We start from the raw sequence: 14,858 nt of genomic DNA on the forward strand, positions 1-14,858 counted from the left end.
AGCAAGGGATGTCTTACATGGCAGCAGGCAAGACAGAGCTTGTGCAGGAACTCCCTTTTATAAAAACATCAGATTTTGTGAGACTTAGTCACTATCATGCGAACAGCACAGGAAAGACCTCCATGATTCAATTAACTCCCACTGGGTTCCTCCCACAACACACAGGAATTGTGGGAACCACAATTCAAAATGAGATTTGGGTGGGAACATAGTCAAACCATATGAAATACCATTTTATTGTTTGTAATGACAAAACATTAGAAAGAACGAAAGTTTCCATCTGAACAGATCTGATTAAATGAACTATAGTTTATACAGATATTAAGTCCTATGCCACGATGTAAAAGAATGAGGACGATTTGTATGTAAAGGTGTAGAAACATCTCTAGGATGTATAATTAAATGAAAATGTAAAGACCATAATAGCATACATATGATGCTTTTCTTATGTAAGAAAGAAAGAAGGATAAGAGTATATTTTTCTGTTATCTGTATTTATTATTACTAGTATTACTTGTACACAGAATACCCAGGATGGGTCACAAGAAGCTAGTAAGACTGATGATCTATAGATGACTGGGTTGAGAATAGGATAAATAAAGTTAGAAATGGGAGCAGGATGTGTCATTGTATACTTTTTTTTTTATATTGCTTTGATTTTCAACTATTTAAATATATTACTATTTAAAAAATAAAATTTTCTTTAAATTATCTTGCAGACAAGGAGTGGGTACATAAGAAAGTAATAAGCTCTCCATTCTTGGAATTATGGATGTTAAGATCAAAGACCTCTTCCTGTGAAGATTCAGCAGTTTCTAATGTCTACCACCAAACAATTCTTACTTGTTACAGTTAAAATTTACTCTCTCTATACATTGATATGTGTGTGTGTGTATATATATATGCTTGTATATACACACACACACATATATACACACACACATATTTTTGTGTATGTGTGTGTATATATATATAAAACTATGGATACATACACATACAGAAAGAGAGAGACTGAGAGAGAGAGTTAATTTTGTAGCAAGAAGATTTGAGGAGACCGACTGGGTCAGATTCTCAGTGAAATAATCATAGTAGAGAGAGACATTCTTCCAAAGCTACTAACCACATCTCTCATAGTTTTTACACATTTTTTTCAGTCAGTGAAGCTATAGTATATTTTCATAAGAACTTACTCATCTGTAGTATATACCCCAAATCTACTATTAAGGCTTAAATGTCACAGTTAGAATAGTTCAAACATATGACTTCTGAGAGTTGTATGAAATTTAAAAATCATACCTAAATAGAAGAATGTTTTAAAATTATTGTATATTTTATGACTTTACTGCTATTAGAATAGGTCATTTTTATTATAAATATAATCCAGATATCACCTTCTTCATCTTGTTAGTGGTATACTTTAGGATCATCCAGGGATACAATAAAGAAGCCAGTAAAATTTGACAATAAGAAACCAAGTACATATAAAACTTATTTTTTAAAAAGAAAAACAATCAGAATCCTAGAAAACTTGTCTTTCTTGATCAATAAATTTTTTCACTTACCGAATATGACGACTTTCCACAACAGCTTTTAGCAGCATTATTTTCCATGGTTCCTTGACATTATCTGAGAGGAGTGTATAGATACAATATGCTATGAGGACTCCCAATATCAGAAAGTAAAAGAGTTTCTTCTCATTTTGTAACTCTGTTTCTTCAGCAAGACAGCATTATAGTTTATATCCATGCCTGAAATTAAATAGACATTGGAAAACCCCCACCCAAAACTATTACCTAACTTTCTATCCCAGAGAATTCTTGTCAGCAAAACAGATTGTTATGTTGTATCAAGTGTTACCAGTAATAGTACAAATTCCAGTGAGCACTGTGAAAAGGAAAATACTCACTTCTGGCAACTTCTGTCCAAACTTCTAGCATTATTGTATCTTCAGATCGTCACTAGACAGAGGGCTGTTGCCCACCGACTTGGAGAAAAGCATGTTAATTCTCAGATATTCTGGAAAAAAATAGTAGAAGCACATCCTCCCATTGGAGAGAAAACAAACTGATTCATTTAAAAGTTCTGATATATTTTAAATAATTAACTTTATCTTTCATAAACCCCAAGTAATATGGGCAAATTGAATATCTTAAGTACTGATTGGAGAAGTTTGTAGTGAATAATGGAAAACCTTGCTGCAAAAGAAACTTTGAGTCATGTCTTAGAAAGGCTGACTGGCAGATGAGAAAAATAAAGGACTTTGTAATATAAAAGGCACTAAAGTAGGCTTTGTAAATATAACTTTTAATCTATATAACTTCTTGCTCTTTCATATCCCATCTTAGTTAATATATGACCTCACCTGATATGTTGTTGAATATCAAGGTACTTGATAAGAAATGAAGGAGTCCTTGATGTGTCCTTAAGCTTATTCTGCTATTCTGCTGTCTTTAATGTAAGATTCACTCTTTTCTTTTCTTTTCCTTTTATTGTATTTTATTTTTTGAGAGGGGGTGTTTCTCTGTTGCCCAGGCTGGAGTACGGGAGTGCAGTGGTGGAATCATACCTCTTTGTAGCCTCTACCGCCTAGGCTCCAGGGATCCTCCCACTTCATCCTCCTGAGTAGCTGGGACCACAGGTGTGTGCCATCATTCCCAGCTAATTTTTTAAAAATAAATTATCTGTAGTGATGAGGTCTTGCTATGTTGCTCAGGTTGGTCTTGAACTCCTGGGCTCAAGCAATCCTCCTGCCTTGGCCTCCCAAAGTGCTGGGATTACATGAGCTACCACGCACAGCCAAGTCTTACTCTTTCTTTAACACGGTTCTATGTTCTAGAAAGGCAAGAAAACAATTTGGATAACCACCTTTTTCTGTGTTGTCAGGAAAATTTTTGCATGGAGAGTGGATGATATAAATGGAAAATTTTCAATTTACAGCAGCACTTGCCCAGGAGAGAATCAAAATTAAACGCTGTGTTTCGCTATAATTCTTCTGACACTATCCTCTTAAAGAACCAAGACCTTTAAGTAATCCTGCTAATCCTGACATGAATCCAACCAAAGATTCTTTCCTGATGAATCAGGATCATGGGGGCTTGTTTAAACCAATTGTGTATAGTCATTTGGACTCATCTGTACTACAAGGGCATCTAGTTTTCAGTAAGCGATAACAAATTATGAGCTATAATTTTTAACTCCTCCAAAAGTAAACCTTTCTCACATGCCACAATATATCACGTGTACCCCATAAATACTATGTATCAATCATAAAACAGATATGTGAATACTAAGCCTAACTTTTAAGGTTTTGTTTTTTGTTTTTTGGGTATTTATTTATTTATTTATTTATTTATTTATTTATTTATTTTTGACGGAGTTTTGCTTGTCACCCAGGTTGGAGTGCAATGGTGCTATTTCGGCTCACTGCAGCCTCCGCTTCCTGGGTTCAAGTGATTCTCCTGCCTCAGCCTCCCCAGTAGCTGGGATTATAGGCGTGCGCCACCATGCCCAGCTAATTTTTGTATTTTTAGTAGAGACAGCGTTTCACCATGTTGGCCAGGTTGATTTCAAACTCCTGACCTCAGATGATCCACTGGCTTCGACCTCCCAAAGTGCTGGGATTACAGGCCTGAGCCACCGTGCCAAGCTTAAGATTATTTTCTTAGCTATAATATTCTCATTTTCAAATGCTGCTCCTCCTCGTGGCATAGAAGGTTTTTGTTGTTGTCATTGTTGTTGCTGTTTTTTATTCCCTTCTGCCAACTGCGATGTATTTTCACCAGTGCCCTAGGGCAGCTTTACTGGTGTCCTTCACTCCAGCATGTTAGGGTTTTATTTCTTAAGAGAGATAGAGGACAAGGATCCCAATGGACTTCTGCCACCATTCAGCTGCCATTTCCCTCCCTGGCTCACACCATAAGGGAAGCTTTCTCAGGAGTCTCTCCAATCTTGTGTTTGTGTGTGTAAATCTATGTAATCTATCTATCTATGTATCTATGTATGTATGTATGTATGTATCTATCTATCTATCTATCTTCATCATCATCATTATCATCTGTCTTCTTACCGTTATGTAATCAATCTATGTAATCTATCTGTATAGCAGATATATATCACAGACAGATAGATTTCTCTTCAAAACATTACAATTTTGAGCAGGTTGCTTCTTAATGATTTTCACTGTCTGAGTGGATGCTCTATTGAATTCTGTCTTACTACTCTCCATTTTTATTTACCAAATCCCAAGGAGGAAGAGTAAAATCAAAAACAATATGAAGAAAGAATGCTAAAATCAATAGACTTCAGCTGAAGTTCTAGCAGGAAACACTTGTGCATTCGTCATTTTGTGGCCAGTCCAAGTTCAATGTAATCAAAAGTTTACTTTGTGATTAAAATAAAGAAAATGGAGCTCGGAGTAAGAACAAGGTACAAAAAGCTAAATAAACCCCTTTCCATAAAAGCCCATATAATGAAGGTATTTACTGTTTAAACAATACTCCATAATAAGTATATATTGTGTTCACCATTTCAAGATGAGGAGTTCAACTCACTTAAGGGAAGTTTGTTAGAATGTGCTTGATTCAATAATGTGATTTATAATGAAGATATGTTAATTCACATCTAATAGGACTGTTGTTCGGGTTAAGGTAGTAATGAATGCAAAGAATTAAGCTAGCGCTTGGCATCTAGGAGATTCACAATAAATGGTAATATAGTTACTACTTTTATCACTGCATAATATCATCATTACAGTGAGAAAGGGACGCAAACATGATTCATGCTGATATAGATCTGACTTAATCTGTCCCCTATTTTAAAAAAATGCTGCCGAAACTGCTGACCTGAAATCTGTAGAAATGTAGCAATTTTTGATAGCATAGAAAAGGCCAAGATGGTACAGTGCAAAAGTGCAGTATATTAACGCCTAATGACCAATGAAAGTCAAAAGCCTTTCCCTGACTTCTTATAGATTATTAATCTATTAAAAATGGAGAAAAGAAATAATGTATAAATCATCAGTTCTAAGTGGAGTTTTACAGATTAAAGGAGTGCAACTTTTACACAGATAAGAGAAAGTTTTCCGTGGTATTTCTTTCCCCTTAGTCCACATGAGTCACACTTTCCCTTGTGGATAATATGTACTATGTAAAATAATGGCATATCAGAACCCCATATGCAACAACAATGTAAAAATACTGACATCAGAGCTTCTTGCTGCACCAAATTCTTGACTTTTTAAAGATATTTAGTTTCACTTATATTCAAACAAATGTTACTAAGGCAAAAAATGGTACAGCTTTCAATTTTACATTTGTAAATGTTTCCAAAGTGTTTGTAGAAATACTGTCAGAATTTAAATAATAAGTAAACCCTAGGATCTTATTTTTTGACCCAATTAAAGATTAAGATTTAAGCATGTTTTCAATAGCAAATTAAGGCTTTTCTCAAGTTAGAAAACTTAGAAAGTGGTTGTAATTTGAGATTATATCATTCTTACCAAATTCATCTAAGCTTTTTAATTAATACCTTTCTTTCCAAATAACTGAGAAATTTGTTTATGAACTGGAAAATCACTGTGGATATTGAAAAATATCTCATAAAAGAGAGAAAATCATTTTGAAAACGGTTTCATTTACTCCCTTTAATCTTCTCACCTCATCTAGAAAAAGTGGCGGGACTTCAAGCAATCTGTTTATCAAATGAATCCTCATTAGTTGTTGATGGACCAAAGGAGATTTAACTAAAGCAATCTTTATTGCTATAGAAAGACACAAGGCTAACACTGACATAAATCATGTTATGTGCACATATAGTCATTCAAAATAAGGCAGAATAAGACAATTCTTAACGTTGCAACACAGCAATATACAACACAACTGTGCTATTGGAAGCAGGAGAAAACTGTGGACTAAGAAGTGTTCAAATTGGCTGCTTTCCTAGTGGATTGGCCTCCAACGCTGTAAGTAAGGAGCACAAAAAAATTAGCTATGTCATGCTGCTACCTCTGGTTGTCATGACTGAATGTTTGCACAAGGCTAAGGAAATAGCAGATGTCTTCACTTTTCTTTATAATTCACTCAATATGCCAAGCTTTGCAGCTTAGAAAACATAAATGCCATGGAATTTAGGATGTGAACTAGTGTATATAGCCCACCAAAGAGAGCATCAAAACAGACTGAATTCTAATCCATGCACCCATACACTCACACATACATTTCTTTCAAAGAACTTGTCAGGTTTTAATAACTCCCTTTCTTTCTCTCTCTCGAAAGAGACAATATCAAGAACTTGCATCATGGCTATATGCACAGTCCCAAATCCAAAGTCTTTAAATACATGTTTGTTGAATAAATTAATTTTCTTTAACTGTGAGGGTATTAAGATACCTCTCTAATAAAGAATTAAAACCACTTTTTAAATGTTGCTTTCTTTTCTTGTATCTCTTCTTATAATAGGAACAAAGTTTGAATTTTGATAAAGTTCAATTTATCTACTTTTCTTTTATGCCTAGTGCTTTTTTCTGTCCCATGTCTAATCTAAGAAATTTTGGCCTAATAAAAGATTACAATGATTTTTCTCTTATGTTTTCTCCCAGAAGTTTTAAAGGTTGGGTTTTTTATTTTTTTTATTTACATCCATGATTCATTTTGAGATTATTAATAATTTTTATATATGGAATGAAATAAAAGTCGGGGTTAAGGATTTTTTATATGGATACTCAAATGTTAAGCACCATTTAAAATATACTACACTTTTGGAATTGAATTACTTTGGCAATTTTGTCTTGAAAATATTGACCCCAAAGTTACGGATTTATTTCTAGATTGTCTTTTTATGATCTATCTGTCTATCCTTATTGAAATACTTCATTGAAATAAATCCTTTTTGAATATTATTCTACTGAAATATCTTGATTACAGTAGTTTTATATACAATCTTAAAATCATGTACTGTAAATGTTATAAATTTGTTTTCTAAAATAGTTTTTTAAATATTCTACATTCATGTTTATTTTCATACACATTTTAGGATAAATATGATATTTTCTTTAAAAATCAAACTAAAGCCTTCTGGAAACTAGATTGGGATCATGGTAAATAAATAGGAGAACTGACACCTAAGTAACCTTGAGTCTTTTGGGCAATGAGCATCTTATTTCTTTCTGTTTATTTAGGACATCTTTAATTTTTCCCAGAATAGCTTCCATTTGTCTGTGAACCCGTCTTGTATGTATTTTGTTAAATTTCTCTCTAAATATATCATGTTTTATGCCATTTTAAAAATAATAGCTTTATTTTGCACGCCCAGATTTTACTATCTTAAGGCACTTTGACATAATTATATATTAGCATAGTGCAATAACATTGGAAATAAATTTTAAGATAATAGCACAACACATTTTGTAGAACGCTGATATGGTTTGGCTGTGTCCCTGTGCAAAACTCACCTCGAACTGTAATCCAAATTGTAATCCTACATGTTGAGGGAGGGACCTGGTGGGAGGTAATTGGATTATTGGGGCAGTTTCCCCCCATGTTACTCTCATGATAGTGTGCGAGTTCTCATGAGATCTTGTTTGATAAATATCTGGCGCTTCTCCCTCTCCTCTCTGTCTGTCTCTCTCTCTTGCCTGCTGCCGTGTAAGATGTGCCTTGCTTCCCCTTTGCCTTCTGCCATGATTGTAAGTTTCCTGAGGCCTCCCCAGTCATGCAGAACTGTGAGTCAATTAAACCTCTTTTCTTTATAAATTGCTCAGTCTCAGGCATTTTTATAGAAGTATGAAAATGGACAATACAAATGTAGAAAGAAATTTTGTTAAAAGATAAACGACTATCTCAAAAGAATATACAATTCAGCAACAAAGGATTAATTTCTTTACTATACATAACATTTCTAGATATTAACAATAAAACAGAAATGGCTTAATAGAAAAATTGAGGACTTACGTATTAACAGCTATATAAATTTAACTATATCCTAACCATATGTCACCTATTATGTCAAAGACTGCAAATTATTCCCCTGTACGCATTACCTTTATTTTCCATATATTTAGTCACTCTTTCAAATCTTTTATGTCTTTATCGCTCTCTCTTTCTGAGGTAATCTACTTCTTGATAGTTATGTTCTAGTTCACTAATATTCACTTCAGCTAAGTCAAATATGATTTTTAAACCATCTTTTATATTTTAATTTTCAATTGTTAATCTTCCAAGTGCTCAAGAATAATGATGACCACAAAAATTCAAATCTCAAGAAACATCCTCCAACAAAACAGTTCAACAAGAGCAAATAAAGCTACAAAGCCTCAAACTTCAAATTACTTCTAAGTAGAAAAGTAAACGGTAACTTTCAACAGAGTTATTTCTCAAGTTCTTGCCTTGAAACTGTACAGAGAATGAGATATGGGAGAGAATTGTCTGGGAAAAGTACACAGAAAAGAAAGGGAAATGAAAGGTCTAAGACTGAGCTAAAATCATCCCCCCAGATAGAGAAAGTGAACCCAAAGCATGAAAAGCTTGTACAAGAATCTGAGTGCTAGATCATAAAACTTAGTGAAGGTAATTCATAACAGGTGTGCACAGCTCATTGTGGGTGGTAACTAGGGGAGAAGATGGGAACCAGGGAAAAAGATGGTAAAGGGGAGGGAGTGGAGACCTTTAGAGACAAGGTGGGAACGTGAAAAAGGAAAAAGAGAACTTTGGTAAATATTTTCTAGCTTTTCTTCTAACTGTTTTTATATGAAATATAAACACTAATACGTAAAAAGAAAACATTTGAAGGTATAAAACCCGCTGGTAAAATTAAGTACATGAATAAACCTAGAACCCGATAATACTGTAGTTTTGGTGGGCAGTCCACTCACAACTCTAGTATGAAGCCCAAAATACAAATCTATCAAAAATAAGAATACCTAGAACAACTTATTAAGAGATAGTCAATATCTATTCTATATTTAGGTTAAGTCATATGATGATATTATTCAGGACTTTTATGTTCCTATAAATTTGTCCCCTATTTTGTTCTATAAAATGAGAGAAGAGTTTTGAAATCTTCAATCATAACTGTGGGTTTATCAATTCTCTCTTCAGTTTAGTCATTTTTTTTGCTTCCTACACTTTGAATCTCTGATACTAGGTGTACACACATTTAAGATCGTTTTGTCTTTGACTGCTGTATCTTTGAAATGCCTCTCTTTATCCATAATTTTGTTTTGTTCTGAAATTTACTTTGATATTAATATAGCCAATCCAGATTTCTTATGAATAGAAGACGCATAGTATGGCTTATCCAAACATTTTACTTTTATATCTACTTTTTTTTTTTTTGAGACATAGTCTTGCTCTCTTGCCCAGGCTGGAGTGCAGTGGTGTGATCTCTGCTAGTCCTAGCTACTCGGGAGGCTGAGGCAGGAGAATGGTGTCAACCTGGGAGGCGGAGCTTTCAGTGAGCCAAGATCGCGCCACTGCACTACAGCCTGGGCAACAACAGAGTGAGACTCCATCTCAAAATAAATAAATAAATAAATAAATAAGTAAATAAGTAAATAAATAAAAGTAAAATAAAAAATAGCTAATTTTGTTTGCTCTTTTGTTTTGCTTTTGTTCTGAACAACTGAAAGTGTGATTGCTATTTACTGAAATAAGACAGACAAAGATCAGAGGTTATTTGAGGGAGATCAAAAATTTGTTTGGGATTTTTATTTAAATCCAAGTGAGCTTGCCAAGTAGCCCACTGGATACATACTAATCTGGATTTGAGAATCTCCAGACTGAAGATGTGACCTGCGGGGGTTGCCTTCCCTGTCATTTAAGGCCATGAGACTGAATGGCATCTCAGAGAATAAACTGAAGATAGAGAAGAGGCCTGAGTTCCAAGATCAGAAGCACTCTACTCAAAATAGATCCTAAAGCAACAATAGATGTAGTGACATGAGAGCCAGTGACTCAGAGGTAACCAGAAGACTGCAAAATAGAAGGGAGATTGGTGATCTAGCCTGCTACATCATTAACATTGACAAGAAAGATTTTGGTGGTTAGAGCAATTTTGGATGAAAGGTTGATTGGAGAAGATATATAAGAACGATTTGGAAGAAAGTATATGGAGGTAGCAAATATAGACAGCTCCACTCAGTTTTTCTATTTGTTTTGTTATAAAGGAAAATAGAGAAATATGGTGGAACTGGAAGGGGAAATAGAGTCATGAGAGATTTTTTTAAAGAAAGTGAAATTTTATCATATTTGTATTCTGGTGGAAATGATCCAAGAGATAGCAATAAAGCAGAATGAAAAAGAGATAATTTCTAGAATATTGTCTTTGAGAAAGCAAAAGGGGATGAAATCTAGTATACACTTAAGAGAATTTGGCTTTATATAAGAGCACAGTTTAGTTATAATAATAGGAGAGATTGACTTGGGGAAAATAATATGATTGATGGACAGCATTAAGGGCACATTGGAAGCTCGCAATATTGAATTTACAATGAGAACATTGAAGCAGGATTATTTTATTCTATCATGCTCATCTGTGAAGGATAAAGAGTGATAGGGGAAGGAGAAAGAGATGAGGGAGACAGAGAGAAAACCTGGGGGTATATATGCAATGAAGTGATAATGACTGACTATACAACTTAATGTGAGTAATGAAGAAAATAAAAAAGAAAAATATATGAGCATAGAGAGGAAATACGAAATCCAGGTAAAATTCTCAAGCATTGTGACTATTGAAGTATTAGTGGGAGTGGTCTGCAAATACAGCAGGTTATAATCTGACAGTAGTCTATTTAATGCTGAGATTATAGAGAGGGTATAGTTTTGTTAGTAACAAGGTCTAAGGCATGATTATAAGGACAAATGATTTGTACAGAATAGAGGAATAGACGACAGATCATTGGAAAACAGCAAGTCATAAAAATCAGAGTCTGTGTTGCTGGCTGTATTATCTGTATAGATTTTGAAATTCTCAATTGTAATATTGGAGATATTACATTGTGGATATTGGAATGACAATAATAATGGATTTGGATATTAGAGTGACAATGAGCTTAAAGATAAAATACTTGAGACATGAGAGCCAGTGACTCAGAGGTAAGCAGATGACTACAAAATGCAAAGGGAGATTGGTGATCTAGTCTGCTACAATAATTCAGAAGGCTGTAAAGAGAGGTAACAGTCTGGGAGCAGCAATGAGCAAGGAAGACATCTACTGCACATTAAAATCCTGTAGTATGAATAATGTGGAAGAAGAAAAATAGAAGCAGCATGATCCTAAATTAAGTACTGGATCTCAGTTGAAAGTTGATGGAAAACACTTACAAAAGCTTGAGGGTGTCATGCATAATGAATCATGAGTCCCAGACAGCACAGTGGAATTTATAGGAATCAGGGAGGGACTGTGGAAAAGACAGAGTAAGGTACAGGGAATGACTTTACAGGGATTAGGATTTGGGAGATGAGAGTGACTTAGGAGTGATGACTGATGTAGAGAGGGATAAAAAACAATTAGTAAGAGCCAGATCTGGTGACTTAGAATACAAAAAGCCAGTTGGTAAGGTAGAGGACACCCATAATTATTTATCCTATTTTACTTTGAGAAAACCAAAGAGAGGCACCTAGATGGATATTTGTACCAGAAACTGAATCTGTAGGTAAATAATTAAAGAATGTTTTGTTGCTGTTGCTATCATTCCCTCACTCTATTGCATCTTCGTTTTGACAGTAGTCTTGGGAAAACATGGTATAACTAATACCAATTCATTTCATCATTATTGTTTATGTTGCTTTAATAAGGATTTTTGTATCATAACTCGTGTCTATATTTAAATGTATCTTCCTACTCCAAATTAAGACTATGTTCTCATAAGGGAACATAGATTATTTTGATTTATAGGCACCTGGCTTGAGGGAGGTTAAGGAATAGGGCATAGAGATCCAAATAAAAAAAAAAAAAACAGACAAATGCCTTCTTCAACTAATTGAGTACACAAATATTACAGTGATGCTCCACTGGGAGTTGTAAGTGTAATTCATTTATACATCCATCCTATGCATTATATGACCCCAAATATTTCTATATATTATTCACACTTAATTTTAATCACTTACCCTAAAGAATTTGTGGCCTACTTCTTATTGCCTATCTACTGCTCACGTGATATTACTGAATATTAGTTTTATTCAGAATGATGTGCTCAGATTAAAAAAATATGACTCCTCAGGCAACCTTAACAACTAAGGCTGATCACATGAGATATAATTCTGTAAAATGACATATAAAAATGTCTATGTATGTGTATATGTATATAGAGAAAGTGGGGCTTCCAGGAATGCTATTGTTTTTTCTGATATAGCAAACAAAAATGGAAGTGTGTGATTTCCCCCACTGTCCCCACCAGTGCTTCCTGCCTGTCAACAGCTGAGCCAGAAAATAAAGCAAGCTTGGTTTCCAGTTGCTATGAAGAAACTGTGCTGGTCCTCTGCTGCCTTCCTCAGTACACCTCCAAAACGATCAAACCTTACATACCATATGATCACTAAGGCTTATTCTTTGTGGTCTTTCCCCCATATGGTGCCTATATGGACACAAGAACTTTCAGAGATTTAAGTTTTTTAATTTGGTTGTATCATTTCTTCCTTGTCCTAAGCTTCGCTCGCCACCATAAGCCACTGCCACATGTGGAGCTACTGCCTTATGCTAGCTCTGTGCCTACCTCAATCTCCCTAATGTCTCACAAAATTAGAACTGCCTTTCCCTAAAATAACTAAAAGATCATTTGCATTAATGTTGGTATCCTAGTACAGGAAGAGGTCTGTATTAAGAGATAAATTTTACAATGATAGGCAAACACCATTATATTGAGGCAAATGCTTTTTAAAAGAGATGGCACATATTTCATATCGGTTCTCACAGGGAAGTATTTCAAGTTTCTAAATTCATGCTGACTGAAACTCTGGCATTTTACAAACCAGATGTGTTTGTTTAAAACTTTCTTCTCATCTGTAATACTATTAGGCAATCAAAAAGCTATAGCTGTAAACCAGAGATTTAACAAATGAGTAGCAGAAGAAAATATGAAAGGATCTTCACAGAAGTGAGTAAATAACATAATAATAAATAAAATGGAGAAGAATTTGCTAGCAGTCAAAAAATAAAAACAAAACCAAAACCCACTATGGCCATGAGGAACTTAGAAAGGTCACAGATGATAAAGATCAATTCAAACATCAACCCTTTGATTTTCACTAATTTGTTTCCTGTTCTGAGCCTCATACATTTTAAATAAACCATTGCTTACATTTTTTACTATAGATTTTTACTTAGCCAACTCATATACTGATCTTCATTCTATACCCAATTGTAAGCCCATTATAGGAAAGAGCTCCATGGAATCCATCCTCACTGTGGTTATAGGTCACTTTAACTCCAGCATTCCACAGTCGGGTGACGTACATGAGTCCATCATCTCTTAAGATGTCATACTGACAGGTGATGATATAGGTCAGGTGATGATATAGGCCACGCAACTTGTCATCAGCCAAAAAAGGGGCTGCCCTCATATCTAGGAACCCTGGATATTTTTTAGCCAGCTCAGAACTACTTATGAGTTGGAATATAACAAAAGGGGCCTTTCTTAAACTTCTCAGTGAGCAAGGAAATCCAATTAACAAATTTGAACAGATGGTTTGATTCCATCGGTACATGTTGATTAAAGAACATGATTTTTCAAGTGATCTGTCTGTGGTAAAGTATTCACTCCAGAACCTGACCATGAATGGTTTGGACAGAACTAGAGAGTCTAGGTTTTCCCGATGTGATAGTAAATCCATGTCAAGAGTCTGAAGGGCAAGATATGTTCAAGACTGAAGCTTGAGTTTGATCTTGACATCTGGATCTTCTACGAGCTGAAAAACAATTAAAAATAAGTTTCTTGAATAAATAATTTTCATTTGAAAACATTTTTATTCAAAAACAATATATTGATGTGAGATTAATTAAGATTCTCAACAAGATAATCAGAAACAACAAAAATATATCTCAGGAACTTTCCCAATTTCAATATTATAGGAATCTGTAATATAATACTATTAACGTAAGCAAAATGATTTGTGCTATTTTTTTTCATTGGTGGGGAAAGAGACCATCTAATCTGTGATTAAAAAGCAAAATCTCAGGCCAGACACAGTGGCTTATGCACTTTGGGAGGTCAAAGTGGGTGGATCACCTGAGGTCAGGAGTTCGATACCAGCCTTGGCCAACATGGTGAAACCCAATCTCTACTAAAAATAGAAAAATTAGTCAGGCATGGTGACGCACATCTGTAATCCCAGCTACTGGGGAGGCTGAGGCAGGAGAATCACTTGAACCCAGGAGGCAGAGGTTGCAGTGAGCCAAGATCATGCCACTGCACTCCAGCCTGGGTGACAGAGCAAGACTCCGTCTCAAAAAGAAAAAAAAAAAAGATCAAATAACTAAGAATTCTAATTGGCTGTAACACTGAACAAATTAGTTCTGAGTAAGTCCTATAGTCCCTCTGTGAAACATGTGGATCAGATTGATTTGTTTTTTAAATGGGAGTATTTCAAGTGTGTTCTTTCTCTTCCTGCTGCAATCATCTGTATAATTATCTTTTTACATTTCTATATGGCAGTGGTATCCTAATTAGAAAATAACTCTCTCAGTGTTATGTGGGAGATTGGGAGCCATAAATACAAAAATATTTATTAAAGTTAAGCAAGAACATATTAGGATTCTCATTCCTGCTGTAAACGTCTAATTCATTTTAATTTTCATGTTTTAAATATTCAGATTATAGTAGTGTTAAGACAAATATTATCTATAAATCAACATGCATATTTTCA

General features: G+C 34.6%; 1 pseudogene; it reads right to left on the bottom strand.

Annotated features, from left to right (window-relative positions):
• Positions 1 to 9,610: 9,610 nt before the first annotated feature.
• Positions 9,611 to 14,209, bottom strand: LOC116273816 (annotated as a pseudogene).
• Between the last annotated feature and the right edge of the window lie 649 nt (positions 14,210 to 14,858).

Source organism: Papio anubis, chromosome 2, assembly GCF_008728515.1.
Source record: "Papio anubis isolate 15944 chromosome 2, Panubis1.0, whole genome shotgun sequence".
NCBI classification, from domain to species: domain Eukaryota; kingdom Metazoa; phylum Chordata; class Mammalia; order Primates; family Cercopithecidae; genus Papio; species Papio anubis.